Source organism: Petaurus breviceps, unplaced genomic scaffold, assembly GCF_028583685.1.
Source record: "Petaurus breviceps papuanus isolate PSGF00001 unplaced genomic scaffold, PetGlider_PUasm1.0 186, whole genome shotgun sequence".
In the NCBI taxonomy this organism is placed as follows: Eukaryota; Metazoa; Chordata; class Mammalia; order Diprotodontia; family Petauridae; genus Petaurus; species Petaurus breviceps.
The window spans coordinates 51,223,250-51,249,380 of NW_027185798.1; the positions used below are offsets into that span (position 1 = coordinate 51,223,250).

The 26,131-nt window shown below is 35.4% G+C and overlaps 1 pseudogene; it reads right to left on the reverse strand.

Annotated features, from left to right (window-relative positions):
- Window positions 1-8,789: 8,789 nt before the first annotated feature.
- The window catches only part of LOC138162256 (zinc fingers and homeoboxes protein 1-like), a 135,920-nt pseudogene continuing 118,578 nt past the window's right edge, over window positions 8,790-26,131 (reverse strand).

Here is a 26,131-nt window from a genome sequence, read left to right on the forward strand (position 1 = left end):
GCAAGCACAAAATGAATCAGGAGAATAATTTGGGAGCTGAGAAGATTCGTATATTTGTATATGCTTTCAGAGGAGTAGAGTATCTAAGACAAGGGAAGTGACCTCACAATAGTCTTTCCTGATCACACTACATAGGGAATAGTGTGTTCTCTTCTGTTTTCAACATTTTAAGCAGGACTTTGATAAGCTATGGAGATTTCATGAAAAAAACAACAACCAAGATATGGAGTACCCACCTCCAAGACTATCATAAAGATCATCTGAAGAATATGAGAATATTTGGCCAGGAGAAGAGGAACAACAGACAAATTTAGATTTCTAACTGACTGATGGACATGTCCACTTTCTTGTCTTATTACCTCAAACTTAAAGTGGATAACCCAAACCTATCATATTTCCTACAAAATATGCTGCTATTGCTGATTTTGCTATTTCTGCTGATGGCATTACAATATTTTTTGTAATCAGTCATGCTGATAATCTCAGTGTAACCCTAGATTTCTTTATTTACCTCATCACTCTGCACATCAAACAAGTCACTGTTAAACCTTGGTGTCTATAAAACCATTCCTTCTCCTCAATTCCAATTTCTACCACATCAAAGATTCATAGGATCTTAAAGTTGCTAAATGAACTAAATGTTTTAAGGGAAAGTGACCTCACAATAGTCTTTCCTGATCACTTTAAGTGATTTAGCCCATTTAAGTTCATTTAGCCCAACCCATGTTTGAATAGGAATCTCTCATAGATCATTCTCAAGTGATTATCCATCTTTTACCTGTATATCTCTAGATATTGTAGACTCATCACCATTCCAGGAAGGTCATTCTACTCTTCCTTAGTCACAGATTTTCTTTTTACTTTTACTCATTTCTCTAATTTAAGGCTCTTATTTGCTTATCACAATGGACACCTAATCAGTCTTCCTGCCTCAACACTGTCCCTCTCTTGACTTCATTTCAACCCACAAATCACTACTATCTTAATTTCTAAGTGCATAGCTCTGATGATATAATTCCAATATTCAGAAACATCTATCCTTTGCCTAATAGAAAATATTTAAACATTCAACTTAATATCCTCCACAATATGGTTCCAACTTACTTTAATGAAGTTACACCATCTTTTTCTCTTTCCTATATTTTTCAATACAAGCAGACTGAGCAACTTGACATTCCTAGAACCAGTTAATTCTAGATTTTGAAAATGATGCCTCAATAGGTTGTAACTTGCCCACAATAATGCAACTAGTTAGTAAGAGATTTGAGATTGGAATACATACTTTTTTCATAACTTTGTATGGACCATCCATGCTTTTCTTCTACTACCCCCACCACACCTGGAATGCTTTTGCTCCTTTCTTTTTTCTATTGAAATTATATCTGTTCGAAATTCCAGGTCAAATATCATTTTCTTTTCTTTCAAGTTTTATTTATTTATTTTCCCTCAGTTACATTTAAAAACAAATTTTAACATTCATTTATAAAACTTCGAGTTCCAAATTCTCTCCCTTCCTCCCTCTTCCACCCCTCACAATTGAAAAGGCAAGCAATTCAATATAGGTTATTCATGTGGCCATGTAAAACACATTCATAATAATCACATTGTGAAAGGAAGTGTAGACAAGGAAAAAAATAAGGAAAAATAAAGAAAAAAAGTATGCTTCAATCTGTATTCAGACACCATCAGTTCCTTCTCTGAGGATTGATGGCATTTTTCATCATAAATCCTTCACAGTTGTCTCGTACTGTTGTATTGCTGAGAATAGCTAAGTTATTCACAACTGATCATCTTACAATGTTGCTGTTATTGTGTAGCCAGTGCATTTCACTTTGCATCAGCCCATGCAAGTCTTTCCAGGCTTTTCTCAGAGCATCCTGCTCATCATTTCTTATTAATATATTCCATCATAATCACATACTATAACTTGTTTAGCCATTCCCCAATTAATGGTCATCCTTTCAATTTCTAATTCTTTGCCTCCAGAAATGAGGTGCTATAAATATATTTGTACATACAGGTTCTTATCTTTTTTTAACTTCTTCTGGGATGCAGACCTATTGGTAGTATTACTAAATCAAAGGAATGCATGGTTTTATAGATCTTTGGACATAGTTCCAAATTGATCTACAGAATTGTTGAATCAGTTCACAGCTCTAACAAGAGTATATTAATGTCTCATTTTTCCCACATCTCCTCCAATGTATCACCTCCATTTGTCATTTACCTTTTCTGTCCATTAGCTAGTCTAATAGGTATGAGATAATACCTCAAACTTGTTTGAATTTGTATATCTCTAATTAATATTGAGTTAGAATATTTTATGGCTATAGATATATCACCTGAAAACTGATCATATCTTTTGATCATTTATTAGTTGGTGAAGGCTCTTATTTTTTTTGTGAATTTGGCTCAACTCTCTATATGTTTAAGAATTGAGGCCTTTATCTGAGAATTTTTCTTCCTTTTTTCCCATAGTTACTATTGCTAACTGTACTTCCCTCCATCCTATCTTCCTCCCCCATCAATTCTGTTCTTTCTCTTTCACCCTGTCTTTCCTCTGAAGTGTTTTGCTTTTAACTATACCTCCACCAAACTTGACTCCCTATCACCCCCCACCTACTCTTATGCCATTCTCCACCTACTTTCCTGTAGGATAAGATAGATGTCTATACCCAGTTTAGTGTGTATGATATTCCCTCTTTGAGCCAATTTGATGAGAATACACTCCCTCTCACTTTCACTCTCTTCTCCTCAACTGTAAAAGCTTTTTCTTGCATCTTTTATGTCAGATAATTTACCCCATTCTACTTCTCCCTTTCTCTTTCTCACAATACATTCCTTTCTCTTCCTTTAATTGTATTTTTCATTTTTTAGATATCATCCATTCATATTCAACTCACACTTGTGCCCTCTATCTATATATACTCCTTCTGAATACCCTAATAATGTGAAAGATCATAGGAGTTACAAAATATCATCTTTCCATTAAGGAAAGTAAACAGATTAACCTTATTAAGCCCTTTATGATTTCACTTTCCTATTTACCTTCTTATGCTTCTCTTAAGTCTTGCATTTGAAAGTTAAATTTTCTATTCAAGTATGGTCTTTTCATCAAGAATGCTTGAAAGTCCATTATCTCTTTGAATTTCCTTTTTTTCCGTGAAGGAATATACTAAGTTTTTCTGGGTAGGTGATTCTTGGTTTTAATCCTAGCTCCTTGTCTTCTGGAATATCATATTTCAAATCTTCCAATCCTTTTATGTAAAATCTGCTAAAGCTTGTGTTATCCTGACTAAATCCTGAATTCAAGATATAGTTAAATTGTGTCTTTCTGTCTACTTGTAGTATTTTCTCCTTGACTGGGAATTCTGAAATTTGGCAATAACGTTCCTGGCAGTTTTCACTTTGGGATCTCTTTTAGGAGGTGATCAGTGGATTCTTTTGATTTCTGTTTTGCCCTCTTATTCTAGAATATTGGGGCAGTTTTCCTTGATAATTTCTTGAAAGATGATGTCTAGGCTCTTTTTTTTTTCATTGATCTTGACTTTCAGTTCATCCAATAATTTTAAAATTATCCCTTCTGGATCTATTTTCCAAGTCAGTTGAGATATTTCATGACTTATATGTTTTCATTCTTTTAGTTATGTTTCATTGTTTCTTGGTTTCTCATAAAGGAATTTACTTCTAGTTTGTTGATTCTTTTTTTTCAGAATTCATTTATTTATTTTTAGTTTTCAACATTCATTTCCACAAGATTTTGAGTTACACATTTTCCCCTATCTCTCCCCTACCCACTACCCCAAAATGGCAAGCATACCAAATTCCCCTTCCCCCAATCTATTCCCTCTTATATCTTCCCATCCCTCCTTGCCCCTGCCCCCTTACTTTCTTTTTGGGCAAGATGGATTTCTATACCCTATTGCCTATATATTTCATTACCTGGTTTCATATAAAATCAATTTTTAACATTTGTTTTAAAAATTTGAATTCCAGATTTTCTCCCTTCTTCCCATCTTACTCACCCCCACTGGGAAGATAAGCAATTCAATATAGTTTATACGTGTGCAGTTATGATATGGAGTTTTGCCTCTCTTGCCTCTTAATTTTATTTTTTAGATATTATCCCTTCATATTCAACTCACCTTTTTCCTGCTGTTTGTACATTTTCCTCAACCTACTATTTGACTTTTAATTGTTTGTTCAAGTAAGGCTCTCCTTCCAGTATGAAGGGCACATTGCCCAAGCTTCAGGGGTTTTGTGCAGCTGTTTTAAGAAATACTTTTAGGACCTGTAAGCTTTCATTTCTTCCAAGGTGGTATGATAAAAAAAAAAAAAAAAGATTTGTTTACTACTCTCCTGGCCTGTTCTCTGGTCTGTGAGCAACCACAAGCAGTCTTTTCTGCTCTGTAACTGTGAGGAGGGTCTTCTCTCCACTCTGGCTTCAAGCTCTGCTGTGCTCCTCCTCATCCTGGGAATGCCACCCAGGACTGTCACCTGCATCCAAATATGGGCAAAGCATCTTCTTCAGTGCTAGCAAAAGGACCCTTGCACTTTCCTTCTGACTAATTGTTTGACCCTTTTACCATCTGTGGGCTGATAGCTCTGGAAGTAGCTGATTCCCCTTCTACTGTGGATTCAGTTGATCCCAAGACCTTTTCCTCATTTCCCAGGATAGAGGCTAGGCTGGTATGGCCTGCACTGGATTTTGCTCCTTTCTCACCAAATGTAACAGACCTTTCCTGTCTACCTTTCAAGTTGTCCTGGAATAGAAATTTGTTTCACTATCTTTTTGTGGGTTTTTTATTCTAGAATTTGTTTAGTCATTTTTAAAGGTATTTGGAGGGTTTGGGGGAGACCTCAGACAAATCCCGGCCTTTATTCTGCTTCATTGGTTCTGCTCCCAAGTAGAATTTTCTCAAATGATATTTAATAATCCACTTCCTCTCAGGCAAAAATGTGTTCTCCATTCTCTGAACTGTAATATTATATCATTTGTTCTTTTTTTGTGCACTGATCATATAAAACTTTACTTTTTAATTTCTTTCCTCTCGTTAGATTAAAAGTGCCTTGAAAGTAAACATGTGAGCATTGGCCCTGGAGTCAGGAGGACCTGAGTTCAAATCTGGCCTCAGACACTTAACGCAAAAACTAGCTGTGTGACCTTGGGTAAGTCACTTAACCATAATTGCCCTCCAAAATAAAAGAAAGTAAGCATGTGTTTTATCAAAAGTGTCTTTGCTATAAGTTACCAAAATTTTATTATTGATATTTCTTGAGGATTATGAATTCATTTTGCATTTATGGGATTAATAAACTGTAGGCATTTTGTAGGGAAAGAGGGGGACCAGAAATCAGTTTAGATTAAAAAAGGGCTAAGGATTCTTTTGCCCTTCAATCTCTGGTTGAAGAAGATAATTACAGACTACAGAGAAAATTTCTGGAAAAGGAAATGGCAAACCACTTCAGAATCTTTGCCAAGAAACCCCAAATGCATCTTAAAGAGTAAGATAAAACTGAAACGAATGAACAACACAAGAGAAAATGAAGGTTTTTCCCATTCATTTTCTCTCTGTTACAGAAACATGAATCTTTCACTGATCCTAGGAGATGTCATTCCCATTCCTCCTGCTGCCTTTCCTGTTATTTTTGGAGAAGGCAACGAACATAATTTTAATAATAATTTGTGATGCCTTGAGATCGAAATCTAGTGGGAGAGAACTGAAGTAGTGCCATTCTGAGCAAGAATGACAATGAAAAATATGAGACATAGTGGAGGAGTACAGAATGTCCTTACTACTGGCATAGGAGGAAAAAATGGCAGAGATTTCCAGGAACTGACCATGAAAGAAAATGTAATAGACTCTTTGCAGTAGAAAAAAGAAAGAAGTTACCATAGATGCCTGAAGAAAACCTTAGTGTGGTGGGAGGGGTTATGGGTTTGAGAATAGAATAGTTTAAATAGTCCAAAGGAATTTTGAAAATGGGCATTAAAGGGGTGGCTAGGTGGTGCAGTGGATAGAGAACCAGCCCTGGAATCAGGAGGACCTGAGTTCAAATGTGGCCTCAGACACTTAACACAAAAGCTAGCCATGTGACCTTGGGCAAGTCACTTAACCCCAATTGCCCTCCAAAAAAAAAAAGAAAATTGGCATTAAAGAGATGTAGAAGAACTATACATTTTTGGTCCTTCATTCCAAAGTAAACTTACTCAATCCCATGTCATATTCTTAAGAATGTGGACCACATTTTAGGTAAATAAAGGTAGAAATGGGGAGCACCTGCAGAAGACTATTAAATAGTGGAGAGAATGACCCAGTATGCCTGCTGGGATTGGAGGGCAATGGCATTTAAATGATCAAACACTGGCAGGAAAATACTAGTAGAACAAATAAAATAAACCCAATAAAGCCCATGTCATTTGATCCTTATCAGGGGTAACTTTTTTGTCAAAGACTTCTTTGACATAAAGTCCCTGAATATAATTTGGGTACTTCTCATATTTTCTATCTTATTCCTCTCTGTTCCAGGTGGTTATGGGATCTTCAGTATTTGGCACAGAGTAGCAACCCCACTAATACATACTTCAACTCACAGGGGATCAATTATAGAACAGTCTTCATTTTTACAATAAAGAACACAAATATGACACACATGGGCCTGTAGAGAGTTGAGGTCCCCGCCCTTTCCCACTTCAGCTTTGCCTTAGGAACTTGGACAGTCCTCATGGCTTTTAGAACTAACTTCAGTGGAACATAGTTAAGACAAAAAGATTTAAGGACTGTTAGTCAAAGATAGCCTTTATGAAGCTCTTTTTCCCCCACCTGTGGTGTTTAGTTGTTCTATTCATGCACTTCTCTTCATGACCCTGTTTGAGGTTTTCTTGGCAAAGATGATGATGTGGTTTGCTATTTCCTTCTCCAGCTCATTTTACAGAGGAGGAAACTGAGGCAAATAAGATTAAGTTTCTTGCCTAGGGTTACATAGCTAGTAAGTTTCTGAGGCCAGATTTGACCTGAGGAAGATAAGCAGTGGTCTATCCACCATGCCATGTAGCTGCCCCATCTGTAACTTAGTGTTAATAGTTTTTATCTCATGGTTTTTAGAGCAAAGGAGAATTATAGAAGGTTACAAAAACAACTCTGCAGAAAATAAAGTTCTAGAGAAATTTGAAAAATCTTATCTTTGCAGTTCACAAGGCATGAAGCAATTCCTAGTATTACATTTTTACTGGAAACACAGTTTTACTATTTTCACGAAACTATGAAACAGTCGAAGTCCATGGAACTCTTGTCTCTGCTGATCCATATGCAAAATTTCTCCAATACATATCTCAAAACCCTGATGTTTTGAACTTTGTTGACTTAAATGCTTGGATCAAGATTTTTCTTTCTACCCCAACTCCTGTTTACATAATAGGGGGTTTCATTTTACTGACACTTCCTCAAATATTCCTACATTTCATTTTCTGGATCTATTCATTTTACATTACTTACACCTACATTCCCCCTCAGCTATACATAGAAATATGTGTGTCCTTCACTAACTGCATTCTTCTCCTTTCCCTGTCTTGATTCCTTGCTAAAATGAGTTGAACTTTACACATTTTTTCTTGCTCCCTTAGCCTACTTTTGATCACATCTTGCCAAGCCCCAGCTTTGAGTTATCTCCACAAATTTCATTCCGATGTAAAGTTAGTTAAGCAAAGGCAGAGAAAATTATGAGGACAGCTAGGTGGCACAATGAATAGAGGGCTGGGCCTGGAATTGAGAAGATTCCTGAGTTCAAATCTGGGCTCAGATACTAGCTATATGACCCTGGGTAAGTCACTTAACACCTTTTGCCTCATTTTCTCATCTGTAAGATGAGCTGGATAAGGAAATGGCAAACCAGTCCAATATCTTTATCAAGAAAACCCCAAATGGGATCATGAAGTGTCATAAATAACTGAACTGCCTGGATTACAAAAAGAGAAAATAATGAAAACCTCCTGAGTACACAACAAATTTTTATTGCTTTCTCCTGACCTTTAGGCTTACATCTCCAACTATCTAATTGTATAACTCAAACTAGATATCTAGTAGATATATTGAATTCAGCATTTCTAAAAATAAAATAATTGGGGTGGCCAAGTAGCCCAACGAGTAAGAGCACTGGCCCCAGAGTCAGGATGACCTGGAATCGAATCCAGGCTCTGATACTTAGCACCACATCCAGAAATAACTGGCCGTGTAACCTTGAACAAGTAATATAACCCCAATTGCTTTAAAAACAAAATAATTACTTTCCCTCCCCAAAACCTTCCCTTACTGTTGAAGGAACCACTGCCATTCCTCTAACCTAGGCTTGCAACCTGGGCATCTTTCTTTGCTCATCATTTGTATTTATCCTAAATATCTATTTCATTGGCAAATATTTTTATTTCTACCTTCACAACATCTCTTGTGCACATCTCCTTTCTTCCTTTGATACAAGTGCCACACTGGTTGAGACATTCATACTTCACACATGACAGCAAATAGCACATTGATAGCCCTGACTTAATTCTCTGCATTCCAGCCCACACTCCACTCAGCTGCTAAAATAATCTTCCTAAAGCAAAGGTCTAATGATGTAACATACCTACTCAATAAACTTTAATGGCTCCCTATTATCTCCAAAATTAAATGGAAACTCATCTTCTTCGCTTGTAGAGTCCTCTTGAACTTGACCACTTCTTTTCAGTCTTGTTATATTTTACTTTCCTTCATATACTCTATAATCCATGAAAGTGGATTTCTTTGTGTTCCTCACATACAGCACACCATCTCCTGACTCTGGGCCCCTTTTACTAAAATTTCTTCTTTAATGCCAAATCATTTTACTGTATCTCCAATTTCCTCTTAAGACTTGAAGTTCTCCAAAGGAAATGAAAAAATTTGCTGAGAGTAAGTGAGCTGACAGACAAAAGAGGTCACAAGCTTTCCTTTGGCTTCCTGCCCATATTGCCAGTGCCCAGGAATCAAATGATGGATGGAAGGGGCTCTCTAGCACCAAAAACCACACACTGAGAGAGTTTCCATGTTTCTGGGCATAGCTACAACTTACTCCTATGCAAAAATCTAGAATTTTCATTCACGGTTTTTGAGAAAAATCAGAGAAGGATCGCTTTTTTGATATTGGGAAAGGGGATTTGAAATCTTGGTCTCCTGAGGTAAAATTATGCACCTTCTGAGATGAAGCAAATGAAGTTGAGAAAACTAGTACATGACTCAGGTACGCCTCTTACTCAGGTAAGATGTCTGATCCAATTCCAAGGGTTAAAATGATGTGAAGAAATGTTTTTTTTTTTTGACGGTTTCATTTTTTTTATGTTCTTCAGACTTGAATAAATAGTGTGCTGGAGGTGAAGTACAGAATTTGAATGGTCATTGTTGGTGGTTCCATTCTCAAAGTTTTCAGCAGTCTCTAATGCTTCCATGTGCCTCCCCAGATGAGTTAAACATTGAACCTGTCCCTCTTGGGAATCTCAGACATCTCTTTTCATGGTAAAGCTAGCAACCTTAGTACTCCTGAAGTGCTTTCTGAAATTCTTGTAGCTAGTACCTTTTACTAGCTATATAGAATACCTGGTATACTGTCCTTCCTTGTCCCCATCTTTTGGATTCACTAGCTTCCTTTAAAATTTAACTCAAATCCTATTTTCTGCAAGATGCCTTTCCTGGTCCCTTAAACAGCTAATACCTTCCCTCTGAGATTACCTCCTATTTATCCCTAATATACCTTATTTAGACATACTTATTTGCATATTATTTCTCTTATTGGAATGTGAACTTCTTGAGGGCAAGTACTTATTTTTTTCCCTTTCTTTGGAACCTCCATATGTCATAGCACTTCACACATAATAAGGACTTAATAAATGCTTGTTGAGTCACTGACATGGCCATCTCAGTTCTGATGCAACTGATTCTTTTCCTCTCCCCAAAGGATCACACTTCCCTTACTTTTCTGATCAAAAAAGCACATTTATAATTTCAATTTTTTTCTTAAGCACTCATGGTTATTTAACTTCTAAAGGATTGAAAGACAATGTAACATAGCAGTAAAATGACTGCCTTTGGGTTGAGAGAATATGAGTTTAATGGGATATAAGATCTTGCTTGTCCATTAAAAGTCCTATGTTCCCAGCTATGATACATCCTCAATCACACAGAACCCGTTGGGGGAGGAACTTACTTAAAGAGAAGCTTGCTTGGGGGAGGGGCTTGCTTGAAGGAAGGCTTTCACACCTTTTGGAACTAACCTAATTAAGCACTGAATCACAAGGGTTGTGATGCCTTCTGGTTCTGAGAAGTTTGTATATATATATTCCAAATTGGTATTTTGCTTTGGGGGTTCGCTTATGAGAAGGACCTTGTGATTCCCTGGATGAGACTCTGGATAGCTGTATGTTCAGAATGCCCCAACTGTTCAGATATAAAAACTCTCAACTGAGTGGTGTATGTAAAGTATATAACATTATTGCTTTGATTCAGGCAATCAGAGCTGTCTTTGTGCTAATTTCTCTACTTGTATTTTCTCTGTATTTTCAGGGTGCTGAAATTTCCCCTGAACTAATGAATGAAATTAAAGTAGATTATTGACCCCTTAAAAATTGCTTTCCTTTTAGAGAAACAGATCCAAGAACCTGTGCCAACAGGCCATCCTGGGTGTATCAGGATTCTTGCTGTTACAGAGAATATCATAATCTTAGCATATAAGAATCTACAAGGTGAAAAGAATATTAATAGTAATTTATTGCAATTATTTTCTGAGATGAGACTCCTCTCTATACTATCTATGATGATCATTCATCCAGTATTTGCTTTAAGTCATCTTTTGAGGGAAAACCAGGTTGACTCCAAGATATACCTTTCCACTTTTGAATAGTTCTATTTTTAAGGCATATTCCTCCTCCTCCCCTTATTTTGAAACAAAATTAGCATTTCTGAAACTTTCACCCATTTGCTTTGTTTTGCCCTCTGATAGCAAAAAAAGCAATGCTATTTCTCTTTATATGAGAGACAATTAAATACATAAATACATCCATCCATACTCAATGAGTTTTTTTTTCCTTCACTTAAGTTAACCATCCTTTAGCACAGATAGATATCCATCATAATTTATGCCATAAAAGGGTTCTAGCCCTTGGGAATTTGACATTCATCCTGGAAATTATGCACATATACCTCAAAGACAGAAATACAGAGGAAGTGAGAGTTTTATCTGGTTCTCAAATAGTCTAATGATCTATCCCTCTACTCAAAATCTCTCTTTAAGTTTGTGTTGGATTATTAACTGTTACATAAACTTTTGGATTTACCCAGCCTGAGCAGTTCACAAGTTTCCATACTCTTGAAAAAATCCTATCTCATTCTTGAATATCTTTGAGTGTACACTAGTCATGAGAACTTGGCATAATGGATTCCACTCTCCAAAGGAAGGATAGGTATATTTGGATACTGCCTATAGTGTTTTTACTCTTGATATGAAATCAGTAGCAACAAAACAATAAATAATACACCTTAACTCATCAGCAATATGTTAGTACATTAGAGGCATAAAAAACATTTTGAATGAATTCTATTTTATCTCACTGTGATGCACACAGACTTGGTGACTCAAGATCCATCACACCATACTCAAATATCAAATGCTTCTTCTAAGGTATGTTTCTTGAAAAGTAGTTGAGTTTTTGCTTTTTATTGGTGGGGGGTGGGGAGGGGAGGTTCCAGTTCCCTGAACATACAGTGTTTTTGCCTTTCTTTAATCCCTAGTTCTTAGCATAGTACCTAACACATAGTATATTTTTTAGTGCTTATTGTTTGACTGATTGAATGGCATAACCAAGTCTGTTGGCAATTTCCTTATGGTAAACCTGTGAGGCTAAATAAGTCACATTCTCTAACTTATTGGTGTTTTCAGAATTGTAACATGGCAGGAAAATGTAAAGAAATGATAACCCAGCGAGCCAAGTTATTTCAAACATTGGTAGCAATCTGAAAATTTTCTTCAGTTCTATAACAACTAGATCATATTACTTTTTATTTCAGAATATGTTTCATCATCATCCTTTTTTTTCTTTTTCCTTGTACTTTACTTACTTATCCCTTTACTGTGCCTTTGATGGCATAACACATGCTTTGAAAAGCTACCTAAGAAAACTTTGAGGTAGTTTGATAACATAGTTTCCCGCAGAAGGTGAAAGAATATGACTTGTTCTAAAAATGATATATGTGATACCTATGTACATGTACATTGTCAAACTCAGAAAGTCATCTTCTGTGTGTACGTCTTCTTAAAGTCATTTGAAAGCACATTAGAATGCATGAAATAAAGGAACAAAGATTCTGAGCAGAATTGCCATAACTTAAAATACATCCTGTGATTTCTACTCCACAACCCACATCTGTGTTCTTCCATTTCTATGTACTTTAAAAAAGGATATAGTCAGACAGATGATTCTAAGTACTGACGTAGAATTTTCTCATAAGTCAGGAAGTTGTAAAATAAGACCCTTCTGAGAAAAGTTCTAAGTGTAAACAACTGAGAATATCATGCATGCATGAATGGGTTTAAGACATTAAGACAAATATTTTTGGGATAATCTATACATTTTTAACTTTGAGTAAATCTTTTTTTTCTGCAAAATTTAACCGCTTATGAATGATGAATCATTTACAGCTTTATTCTGTGTTAAGGAACAAAGACTTGGTTCAATGATGCTGCATTGTCTAAAAGTTCAAAAAATAGGAAATAGTTGAAGAATTTCAGTTAAAGTAATCATATTTTACAAATTGATCATTGATTTCCTTGACATGATATAGACTCATTATGACCCTGTGATAAATGCCCACAATTGCAGGTATTTTTGTTTCAGACATAATTAGAAAACTAATAGTCAAAATTATTGTAGTCTTACATGAATTTGAACTTTATTTAAATTACTAGGCTGATCACAATGAGGTCCATAACACATCAGTTCATAGACTAATGAACCATTTTTTCTTGTCAACTTTTGTAATGTTTTGACAGTTTTTTGCCTCAGTGCCTTTGAATTCTAACAATGTAGAAATGTATTGCTTGCTGCTACAATTGGTCTTTCCCTAAGGAAATCACAGGTCTTGACTACTGAATTTGAATTGGTTAACCAAACAATCAAAACTGACTACCTTATCCAAAGGGAGGAAAATAGTCCAATTTAATTGTATGAATTAAAATATCTGGTAATGATAATAAAACATAACTACATTACATTAATGATATATGAACCTTTCATTATGTGGTAAATTTGTATTTTTCAGAAAATAATCTATAAACATATTCATAATATTTAAACATAATGTGTTGGAAGCTCTGGTAGAAACTTTAATATAATCACAAAAAAAAACCCAATGTAATTGGTGTTACAGTGGCAAAATGTTACTTAATGAACACAGATTTATTTTGCTAGGGAACAGCCACTAAACAAAGATGAAGAGTTCAATTAATCCATGAGTAACTATTAAACTCCAAGCATTTCTGGCTTCTTGCTGGATCTTTTCTGTTCAGTATCCTGACATTAGCTCACACACAACAAAGCTATACCAAAATTTGTTATTTACTCTCTTCAGAAAATTCAGCCATCTAATTCTCCAACTTCTTTTGATATTACAAGAACCTCAGAATAATCTTGGTCTCATCTTTCTTTCTGGCATCCACATAAAATTAGTCCCCAAGTTGTTTTGATTCTATTTCTACAGTATTTTTCATATGCCTTCCCTTTTATTCTTTCTGTCACACTCTTACTTCAGGCCTTCATTGTCTCCTACTGGGCTATTGGGATTTATACCCAACTTGTTTTTCTGCCTTTGATCTTGCCAATCTTCTAATAGATCTTTCACATCAATGATAAATTAATATTTCTAGAATCTGTTGCAAAACCATTGATTGATTTCCATTTACTTAGAAAATAATGTCCATGTTTTTTGTCATTCTCTTTTATATTAATTAATTAATTATTAATTTACAACATTCAGTTACACAAGCTTTTGAATTTAAAATTTTCTCCCTCTTCCTCCTCTCCCCACCCCAAAGATGGTATGCAATCTGATATAGGCTCTACATATACATTCATATTAAACATATTTTCACATTGGTCATGTTGTAAAGAAGAATTAGAACCAATGGGAGGAACCATGAGAAAGAAGGATCAAAAGAAAAAAGAGAGAGAGGAAATAGTATGTTTCTATTTGCATTCAGACTCCATAATTCTTTCTCTGGATGTGGATAACATTTTCCATCATGAGTCTTTTGGAGTTGTCATATAACCTTGCATTGCTGAGAAGAGCCAAGTCTATCAAAGTTCATCATCATACAATGTGGCTGTAACTGTGCAACGTTTTCCTGGCTCTGCTCCCCTCACTCAGCATCAGTTCACACAAATCTTTCCAGGTTTTTCTGAAGTTTGCCTGATCATTATTTCTTAAAGCACAGTAGTATTCCCTTACATTCATATACTACAGCTTGTTTAGCCATTCCCAAAATGATGGGTATACCTTTGATTTCCAATTCTTTGCCAGCACAAAAAGAGCTGCTATAAATATTTTGGTACATGTGGGTACTTTTCCCATTTGTATGATCACTTTCAGAAGTATCCCTAGAAGGGGTGTTGCTGGGTCAAAGGATTTGCATGTTTTTATAACAATTTTGTGCATAGTTCCAAATTGCTTTCCAAAATGGTTGGATTAGTTCACAACTCTGCCAACAATGCATAGTGTTTTAATTTCCCCACATCTTCTATGGCATATATAATTTTCCTATTTTGTCATGTTAACCAATCTAACAGGTATTATGAGGTACCTAAGAGTTGTTTTGATTTGCATTTCTCTAATGAACAGTGATTTAGAGTGTTTTTCATATGACAATAGATATCTTTAATATTTTCTTATGAAAACTGCCTCTTCATATACTTTGGCCATTTATCAGTTGGGGAATGACTTGCATTCTTTCAAATTTGACTCAGTTCTCTATGTATTTTAGAAATGGGGCCTTTATCAGATACACTCGGAAAAATATTTTTTTTACATAATTTATTTATTTTTAGTTTTCAACATTCATTTCCACAAGATAGTGAGTTATAAATTTTCTTCCCATTTCTCTCCTACCCAGACTACAAGATGGAAAGCATACTGAATACCCCTTCCCCCAATCTGCCCTCTATTATATCCCTCTCCTTCCCCACCTTACTTTCTTGTAGGGTGAGATGGGTTTCTATACCTCATTGCTTGTATATCTTATTTCCCAGTTGCATTTAAAAAACATTGCTTTTAACATTTGTTTTTAAAACTTTGAGCTCCAGACTCTCTCCCTTCTTCCCACATCACTCAACTCAAATGGGAAGACAAGCAATTTAATATAGGTTGTACATGTGTAGTTATGTAAAGCATTTCCATAGTAGTCATATTATGAAAGACTAACTATATTTCCCTTCATTGTATCCCACTACCCCATTTATTCTATTTTCTCCTTTCACCCTGTTCCTTTTCAAAAGTGTTTACTTCTGACTACCTTCTACCCCAATCTGCCCTCCCTTCTATCATCCTCTCTCTTAACCCCTTCCCTCCTACTTTCCTATAGGGTAAGATACCCAATTGAGTGTGTATGTTATTCTTCCCTTAAGCCAAATTCAACGGGAGTAAGATTGACTCATTCCCTTTCACATCCATGCTCTTCCCCTCCATTGTATCAGCTTTCTCTTGCCTTTTTTATGTAAGATAATTTACCCTATTCTATCTCTCCCTTTTTTCTTCTCCCAGTATATTCCTCTCTAACCTCTTTATTTTTTAGTTATTATCCCTTCATATTCAACTCACCCTGTGCCCTCTGTTTATATATAAATACACACCTACACCTACACCCACACACATACACACATATACATATATATATACACACATAAATATATAAACATGCATATATACATATACTTATATATTCCCTTCAACTATCCTAATACTGAGAAAAGTCTCATGAGTTATAAATATCATCTTTCCATGTAGGAATATAAATAGTTCAATTTTATTAAGTTCCTTATTGTTTCTCTTTCCGGTCTACCTTTTCATGCTTCTCTTGCTTCTTGTATTTGAGAGTCAGATTTTATGTTCAGTTCTGGTCTTTTCATCATGTATAATTGAAAGTCCTCTATTTCATTGAATATCCATATTTTCTCCAGAAGCATTATACTCATATTTGCTGGGCAGGTGATTTTTGGTTTTAATCCTAGGTCCTTTGACATCTGAAATATCACATTCCAAGCCCTTTGATCCCTTAAGGTAGAAGCTGCTATATCTTGTGTTATCCTGATTTTATTTCCACAGTACTCAAATTGTTTCTTCCTGACTACTTGTAATATTTTCTCTTTGACCTGGTAACTCTGGAATTTGGCTATAATATTCTGAGGAGTTTTCTTTTTGGAATCTTTTTCAAGAAGTGTTTGATGAATTCTTTCAGTTTTTATTTCACCCTATGGTTGTAGAAGATCAGGGCAATTTTCCTTGATAATTTCTTTAAAGATGATATGTAATCTATTATTTTTGATTGTGGCTTTCAGGTAGTCCAATAATTTTTAAATTATCTCTCCTGAATCTATTTCATAGGTCTGTGGTTTTTCCAATGAGATTTTTACATTGCCTTTTTTTTCTTTTGCATCTGTTTTATATTATTTTGATTTCTCATAAAGTCATTAGTTTCCATTTGCTTCAATCTAATTTGAAGGAATGATTTTCTTCAATGAGCTTTTGAACTTCTCTTCCATCTGGCCAATTCTGCTTCTTAAGGCATTCTTCTTCTCATTGCCTTTTGGACCTCTTTTGCCATTTGAGTTACTCTGTTTTTTAAGGTGTTATTTTCTTCATCATTTTTTTGGATATCCTTTAGTGGACTGTTGACTCACTTTTCATGATTTTTTTGCATAATTTTCATTTCTCCTCCCAATTTTTCCTCTACTTCTCTTATTTGATTTTTACAATCCTTTTCAAGATCCTCCATGGACTCTGACTAAATATTATTTTTCTCAAAGGCTTTAGATGCAGGGGTTTTGACTTTGTTGTCTTTTATTGGTTCAATGTTTTGATTGTCTTTGTCACCAAAAAATGATTCTGTGGTCTGATTTCTCTTTCTGTGTTTACTCATCTTGCCAGCCAGACTTTTGAACTCTTTGCCATGGTAGAACTCTGCTTCCAGAATGGAGAGTACTGGATCCCAGATTTGTGGGGGTTTGCACAGTTGTTCTCAGAGCTTCTTCTAGGCAACTGTCTCAGAAGTGGGAGGAGACTCCCTGAGCTCCCCCCATAACCACCACAAATACCTATAAAATATGACTCTAAACAAACTTTAGAGCTACAGAACCCAGAAAGTGACAGAGAAAAATCAATATTCCACTGAATGCAGACTCGCAGGCCAGCAGGAAAATGTCCATCTCTGCATGCTGGGAGCAGAGCATAGTCCCATGTGAGCATGCAGATTTTGCCTCAGTGTGCTCCCAAGCAGTTGTAGCTGGAGAGAATTCTGGAGAGTGGATATGCAGCAGCTGTGGTAGTTTCCAGAATTATGAACCCATAAATACCATGGGCAAATTAAAAGGCAGTGTGGACTTTGGGAACAGGGGGATTGAGATGGAAGGCCAGCCTCTACCCCTGGCAGGAGAAGTAGCTAAGGTGCAGTGGCCTCCACCGCATGCCTGCTTCACAGCTCCTGGCCTGTAGATCCTAGGGGGACCAAGCTACTATTCTGAGGGGTAATATCTCTTTCTTTAACCTGATTGGATCTGGACCACTGTCTTGGGTGGAGGTCCTGGGCTGTGTGACCAGGTGCAAGAGCCTGTAGAGGCTTCAGAGAAGGCACTCAACTAATAGCTCCAGCAGCTGCAAAAATCCCAGAAATTTGGGACAAAACTCTCCTCTCTAGAAGCAGAGTTGTACTGTTACAAAAAGCTCAAAAGACAAGTAATTGAGTGGCACTATGAGCAAGCAAAGCAAGCACAGCAATCCAACTTTGGATTCCTTTTTTGGGAAAAAAGGATCAAAACATGGAATGTCAGGAAGACAATGAAGTCAGAACTCCTGCACAAAAATTTTCCAAGAAAAATGTGAACTGGTTATAGGCCATAGACGATCTTAAGAAGGATTTTGAAAACCAAATAAGGGAAGTGGAGGAAAAATTGGGAGGAGAAATGAGAATGATGCAAGAAAATCATGAAAAGAGAGTCAACAACCTGACAGATGAAAATAACACCTTAAAAATAGACTAACTCAAATGGCAATAGAGCCTCAAAAAGCCAATGATGAGATGAATGACTTGAAAAGATGAATTTGCCAGATGGAAAAAGAATTTCAGAAGCTCACTGAAGAAAATAATTCCTTCAGAATTAGATTGGAGCAAATGGAAGCTAGTGACTTCATGAGAAATCAAGATGCTGTTAACAGATCCAAACAAATGAAAAAATAGAAGGCAGTGTGAAATATTTCATTGGAAAAACTGCTGACCTAGAAAATAGGTCCAGGAGAGACAATTTAAAAACTATTGGACTACCTAAAAGGCATGATCTAAAGAAGATGCAAGAAATCATCCTTCAAGAATTTCTCAAGGAAAAGTGCCATGATGTTTTAGAACCGGAGTGCAAAATAGAAGTTGAAAGAATCTACTAATCACCTCTTTAAAAAGATCCATAAAAGAAACCTCCTAGGAATATTATAGCCAGGTTCTGGAGTTCCCAGATCAAGGAGAAAATAATACAAGCAGCTAAGAAGAAACAACTTGAATATTGTGGAAACACAATCAGGATAACACAGGATCTGGCAGCTTCTACATTGAGGGATCATAGGACTTAGAATATGATATTCTGGAGGTCAAAGGAGCTAAGATTAAAACCAAGAATCACCTACCAAGAAAAACTGAATATAATGTTTCAGGGGAAAATATGGTCATTCAATGAAATGGAGGACTTTCAAGCTTTCTTGATGAAAAAACCAGAGTTGAATAGAAAATTTGACATTCAGATACAAGAAGCAAGAGAAGTAAGAGAAGGTAAATAGGGAAAAGAAATCATAAGGAAGTTATCAAAGTTAAATTATTTACATTAATACATGGAAAAATGATAATTGTAACTTATGAAACTTTTCTCAGTATGAGAATAGGTGAAGGGAATATAAATGTATGTATATTTACATGTATACATATATATATATAGGAGGGTATATGGGCATAAGAATACATATGTGAGTATGTATATATATGTGTACAGGTATAAATAGACAGAGAGTACAGGGCCAATTGAATTGGAAGCGATAATACTTAAAAAGTGAAATTGAGAGGTGAGAGAGGAATATAATGAGAGGAGATGGGGAGAGACAGAATGGAGTACATTATTTCATACAGAGAAACTGTTACAATCGAGGGGAAGAACAGGTAGGCAAAAGGGAATGGGTCAATCTTACTCCCATTGAATTTGGCTTAGTGAGAGAATGACACACACTTAATAGGTCATCTCACCCTACAGGATAGTAGGGGGGAAGGGCATGAGAGGGGGGATGATGGAGGGGGGGGGGGGGGGGGGGGGGGGAGGGTAGTTATAAACACAAACTTTTGAAAAGGGACAGGGTCAAAGTAGAGATTAGAACAAGTGGGGGTCGCAACAGGATGAAGGGAAATATAGTCATTCTTTCACAATATATCCTCTAAGGAAACATTTTGTGTAGCTAAACATGTGCATGCTATATTGGATTGCTTATCTTCCCAGTAAGGGTGGGTGACAAGGGTGGAACGGTAAATATACAATTCAAAGTTTTAAAATCAAATGTTTAAAATATATTATTATTATTTTTACATACAACTGAGAAATAATATAGGCACTAGGGGATGGACATCTAGCTCTACTGGAAATTCAGAGAGGAATGTGGGAGGATATAGAAGAGAGCAGATTGGGGCAGCAGGTATACAGTGAGATCTGTTTTGGTGTCGTCGGTAGGAGAAAGATGGGGAGGAAAATTATAACTCAAAATCTTATGGAAAGAATCATGCAAACTAAAAATAAACCTAAAATTTAATTTAAAAAATACTATACTACATGCTTCTGGCATACAGAAACTTGGTTTTATATGATATGCCTTTGAGAGCCTCATAGCATGGTGCCTGATAAAATGTTGTTGCTGAAAAATTATTGGTTTACTGGAAAGACTTATATGAACTGATATCAAATGAAGGGAAGAGAACCCAGAGAACATTATACACAGTAATAGCCATGTCTCCACTTAACCCTTTTCAGCAGTGCAAGGACTTTAAAAATTTCAAAGATTCATGATAGAAAATGCCCTCCACATCCAGAGAAGGAAGTATGAAGTTTGAATGCAGATCGAAGCAGACTATTTGTTCCCTTTTGTTTTGTTTTTTTCTTTCTCATGGTTCTACCCATGCATTCTAATTCTTCTATACATGACTAATGTGAAAATGTTTAATAAGAATGTATAATAGAGCCTAAATCAGATTGCACACCATCTTGGGGAGGAAGGAGGGAAGGTAGAGAAAATGTAAAACTTATGGAAATGAATGGTGAAAACTAAAAAGAAATAAATTAACTTATTAAAAAACAAAAAGTAGGAGGAGAACTGACTCTCCACAGCCTGTATAAGCTCTGCCACAACAGCATTTCTCACCCCAGGACCACTACCCAAGACTGCCACCAGATCCTAGCAGGACCAAACAAAAGTATCCTCCCTCAGTATCAGCAAAGATATTCCTGTAATTGCCCTCTGGTTAGCCATTGGTCCCTCCACTATCTATGGGTCTGGATCCCAGGAAGCAGCCTCTGCCACTGTTGCAGCCACCCACAGTCCCTGCCACCTCTGCCTCCCTTAGGGCAGTGGCCAGATTGCATTCTTCCTCACCCAGGTTCCCTTGTTTCCCCATTGACCTTTTACTTTCTCTTTGGCTTATATGGGTTGACAAGCCTGGAAACCACCACAGTTGGCAATGAATCAGTTTCCTGAATACTGTTCTGGCTGAAATGTGTCACTGGTCTGTGGAGGCGGGGCAACCAGGATTGTACTCTGGTCCCTGCCTGGTGTAAAAGACATTTCCTGTTGGCTTTGCAGGCTGCCTTTGGTGGGACATTTGTTTTGCTCTGTCACTTTGTGGGTTATGTAGCACTATAATTTGTTTGGAGTAATTTTTTCCCCAGGAATTTGAGGTAACTGGGGATGAGGTCATGCAAATTTCTGCTTTTACTCATCGATCTTGGCTCTGCCCCCTGTAAAAAATTCTTTCCCAGTTTTCTATTTTCACTCCTAATCATGGTTGCATTGGCTTTGTTTGTGCAAAAACTTTTCAATTTGCAGTGGCCAGGTAGCACAGCGAGTAAGAGCACCGGCCCCAGTGTCGGGATGACCTGGGGATCGAATCCGGTCTCAGACACTTGTTACCCACCCAGAAACACCTGGCCGTGTAACCTTGAGCAAGTTACTTAACCCCAATTGCTTAGGGGCAGCCAGGTGGCTCAGCGAGTAAGAGCACTGCTTCCAGTGTTGGGATGACCTGGGGATCAAATCTGGGCTCAGATACTTAGCACCACACCCAGAAATGACTGGCCATGTAACCTTGAGCAAGTTACTTAACCCCAGATTGCTTAAAAAAAAAATAAAAAAACTTTTCAATTTAATCAAAATGATCCATTTTGTATTTCGTAATGTTGTCTATCTCTTGTTTGGTCACAGATTCTTCCATTCTCCATAAATTTGGCAGGTAAACTGTTCCTTGCTCTCCTAATTTGCTTGTAGTATCGGCCTTTATATCTAAATTGTGTACCCATTTGGACTTTATCTTGGTATATAGTGTAAGTTGTTGATCCATGCCCAGTTTCTGCTATACTATTTTCCAATTTCCCCAGCAGTTTTCGTCAAATAGTAAGCTCTTCTCCCAGAAGCTGGATTCTTTGGGTTTATCAAATAGTAGATCACTATAGTCATTGATTACAATATCTTGTGTACCTAACCTATTTCACTGATCCACCACTGTTATTTCTTAGCCAGTACCAAGTAGTTTTGATGATTGCTACTTTATTTTACAATTTAATATCTGGTATGGCAAGGTGACCTTCCCTAGCATTTCTCTTCATTAATTCTCTTCATTTTCTGGATATTTTGTCCTTCCAGATAAATTTTGTCATATTTTCTAGCAATATATATATATGTGTGTGTGTGTGTGTGTGTGTGTGTGTGTGTATGTATACATATATATGTATATATATTAGTTTGATTGGTATGGCACTGAATAAGTAAAGTAATTTAGGTAGAATTGTCATTTATATTTTAGGTCCTCCTAAACATGAGCAACTGATATTTTTCCAATCATTTAGATTTGATTTTCTTTGTGTGAAAAGTGTTTTGTAGTTGTGACCATATATTCCTGGGTTTGTTTTAGCAGGTAGACTCCCAAATATTTTATAATATCTACAGTAACTTTCAATGGAAATACTCTTTCTATCTGTTGCACCTGGGCTTTCTTAGTAATATATTGAAATACTGAAGATTTATAAGAGCTGATTTAATATCTTGCAACTTTTTAAAAGTTATTTATTATTTCAAGTAATTGTTTACTTGAATCTTTGGGATTCCATAAATATATCATTATATCATCTGCAAAGAGTGATAGCTTTGTTTTTTCTTTACCTATTCTAATTTCTTCAATTTCTTTTTCTTTTCTTATTGCTAAAACTAAAATTTCTAGTACCATATTGAATAACAATGGTGATAATGGACATCCTTGTTTTACCCCCTCTCTTATTGGAAATGCTTCTAGCTTATCTACATTACATATAGTACTTCTTGATGGTTTTAGTTAGATGTTACTTGTCATTTTAAGAAAGCCTTAATTTATTCCTATGCTCTCTGGTGTTTTTAATAGCAATGGGTGTTGTATTTTTTCAAAAAGCTTTTTCTGCATCTATTGAGATAATCATATGGTTTCTGTTATTTTGTTGTTGATATGGTCAATTATGCGGGTAGTTTTCCTAATATTGAACCAGCCATACATTCCTGGAATAAATCCTACCTTTTCATAAAATATTATTCTTATGCTAAATTGCTGTAATCTATTTGCTAATACTTTGTTTAAAATTTGGATATCTATATAAAATCCACATTTTTAAGATAATAATCAACACACTTTTAAGTTTTTCTTTGGGTTATATCTCCATGACTCCTAAAAAATATCTCTCACTCAACCAACCTAATCTCATATTCATGACCTGAATATAGCTTGAGGTTGAATCTTCCATGCTGTTGTTAAAATAGTTTTTATGTGGAATAGCCCTCTATAAAACAAACAGATTATTTTACCTTGTAGAGATCTGGGGAAAAAAAACTTTCTAAGATAACCATTCTTATCTTTTAGTTTGGAAATGGATTCTCCATGGTCCCCTTAATGTTTAAGTAATAATCTGCTAGTATGTTAGCTATTATGTGTCTTAATTAGTTTATAATTTGGATGTAAATATGATTGACATTATACTTACAAGTTATTGAAATCTTTACTAATTTTTCAATGATCTATCTTCATCTACCTATGCATTTAACTATTTATTTATTTAGCTGTTCTTAACATGACCCCCATTCCCCATGGAGCAAATTTTTAAAAGATAGCACTCTCAATATATACCTGCATACTCCAGTTTAAAAAAAATCCCTACACTAGACAGGTCTAAAAAAACATGCTATTTTTTCTGCATTTTACATTCATGACTCCTTTCAGAAGGTAGACAGAATATTTTATATTGTTTTGATCTTCCGTTTTATTATTCTGTTATTGATCTGAATTTAAATTCTTTCAAAGTTACTTTTTCTTTAAAATGTTATCAATGGAGGAATTATGCTTCTGCTCATTTTGCTTCTAAAAATTATTTTGTAATGGACTTCTAAGTTTCTCAGAAATTTTTCTTTGATCATTTCTAATGGCAAATTAGTATGCAATTAAGTCATAAATCACAAATTGTTTAGCTGTACTCAAATAAAAAAGTCATTTCCTTAGTTTCTAATTTTGGGCTACCACAAAAAGAGCTGCTAGAATTATTTTAATTTATAAAGATTCTTTTCCTTTTTATTTTGCTACTAGGGAGTATATGCCAAGCATGTATATAGCTGGACCAATGCTTTCTGCATATTATTCATTTGTGGGAACATGACACCAAATTTCTTTCTAGTATTCCTAGATCAAGTCACAATTCCATCAACAATGCAATAATATTTTTTTTCCGTAGACACATGAGTATTGGTTATTTTTCTCTTTTGTCATCTTTGTTATAGAACCTCAAAGTTGCTTTAAATTTCATTTTCTCCTAGTGATTTATCACATTTTTCATAAAATTGTTGAAAGCTTGGACTTCTTCCTTTAACAATTAATTCATAATTTTTGATTTATTTTTCCTATTAGTGAATGGAAATACATCAGACTGGAACTTATATTGATGTTTGGTATGTAATGTCAGTCTAAACTTAATTTCTTCCAGACTGCTGTCTTGTTTCCCCTGTTTATAGGGTTTTTTGTTATCATTTTTGTTGTTCAAATAGAGAATAGTCCTTCTGACACTAATGGGAATTTATAAAATTTTAGGTTTATAAATCACTATGCAATTGGATTTTTTTTCCTGCATGTTATTTGCCTAATCTATTCCACTTATTGGATGCTATCTCTTTTGTTAGAGCACTAAATCATTTTAATAATTACTAACTTGGATTACAATTCATAATCTAATACTAATAGTCCCCTTCCCATGTGATGTTTCCATGATGACTCTTGAGATTCTTCATCCTTTATTCCATTATATGCATTGTGTTATTACTTTGTCAAGGTCTAAAAAGGATTCTATTGTGAGTGTGATTGGTACAATACTCATTAAGGAAATTAAATTAAATAGTGCTGTTTTTATATTTTGTATTGACCTACCTGTAAACAATTAATAGTTTTCCAATTATTTAGTTCTATATTTATTCCTGCAAAGAGTATTTCATAGCTTCATTAATATAGCCCCTTGATGAATCTTGGATTCCTGCATACTTTTTAGTTCTGTAGTTATTTTCAATAGATACCATTCATACTGTTTTCTTAAAAATGTACATCCAGCATTCAGTGAATTGTGATAAAAGGCATTTATGTTTGAGTACTTTCCTAGAGTACTTATAGTATCCACTACTCAAGATTTTTCATATCTTGCCTTTCATTGTAGCTTTTTGTTCACATATCTTGTTTTGACTACTATGTAGTAGATTTCAGAAGGCAAATGGGATAAGATAAAAATTACAATATATATATATATAGAGAGAGAGAGAGAGAGAATAAAACTACTGAGATTTTTCTAATATTCTGAATTTTATCATGTTGTTCATACCTACCAGAGTTTGCATTTTAGTTTGAACCATATGACACACACACAGCTTAAGTAGTGTATTAAATAAAAAAAGTTGAATAGAAATGAGAGAAAATAAAATGCAATGTGGAATAATGTATACAAGGAAAATTTCATGGAAGAATTGAGCACTGAAGGATGGAGACAAGGGATATGGCATTGATAAGCTGGACTATGTCCAGACAAAAGAAACCAAAAATATGGAGAAAATTATATGCTATGCATGAGTGATTTGAAGGAATTACCCTGGAGAATAAAATTATTTATTTATCACATGGATATTCCAAGGAGACATAAGTAGAATTTGGAAAGAAGAAAAAAATTATCTCAAGGTAAAGAAAAGCCTTCTGCTAGTTGGAGATGTAACAAAGTGGAATAATCTGTTTAAATAGGTCATGAGCTACCCATTACCAAAGGTCTTCAAACAAAGGTTGCATGAACATAGGTTGGGATGTTATAGTAGAGATTCCTATTCAAATTTGAATTGTCTCAGATGACTGATTTGCCATAGAGCCAAGCTCAACTCAGATTCTATAATTCCAAGGAAAGGGAAAATGATCAAAGAATAGCAAAGAGTAGTTTCAGATATGTTGTATGTATGTGTGTGTGTGTGTGTGTGTGTGTGTGTGTGTGTGAGAGAGAGAGAGAGAGAGAGAGAGAGAGAGAGAGAGAGAGAGAGAG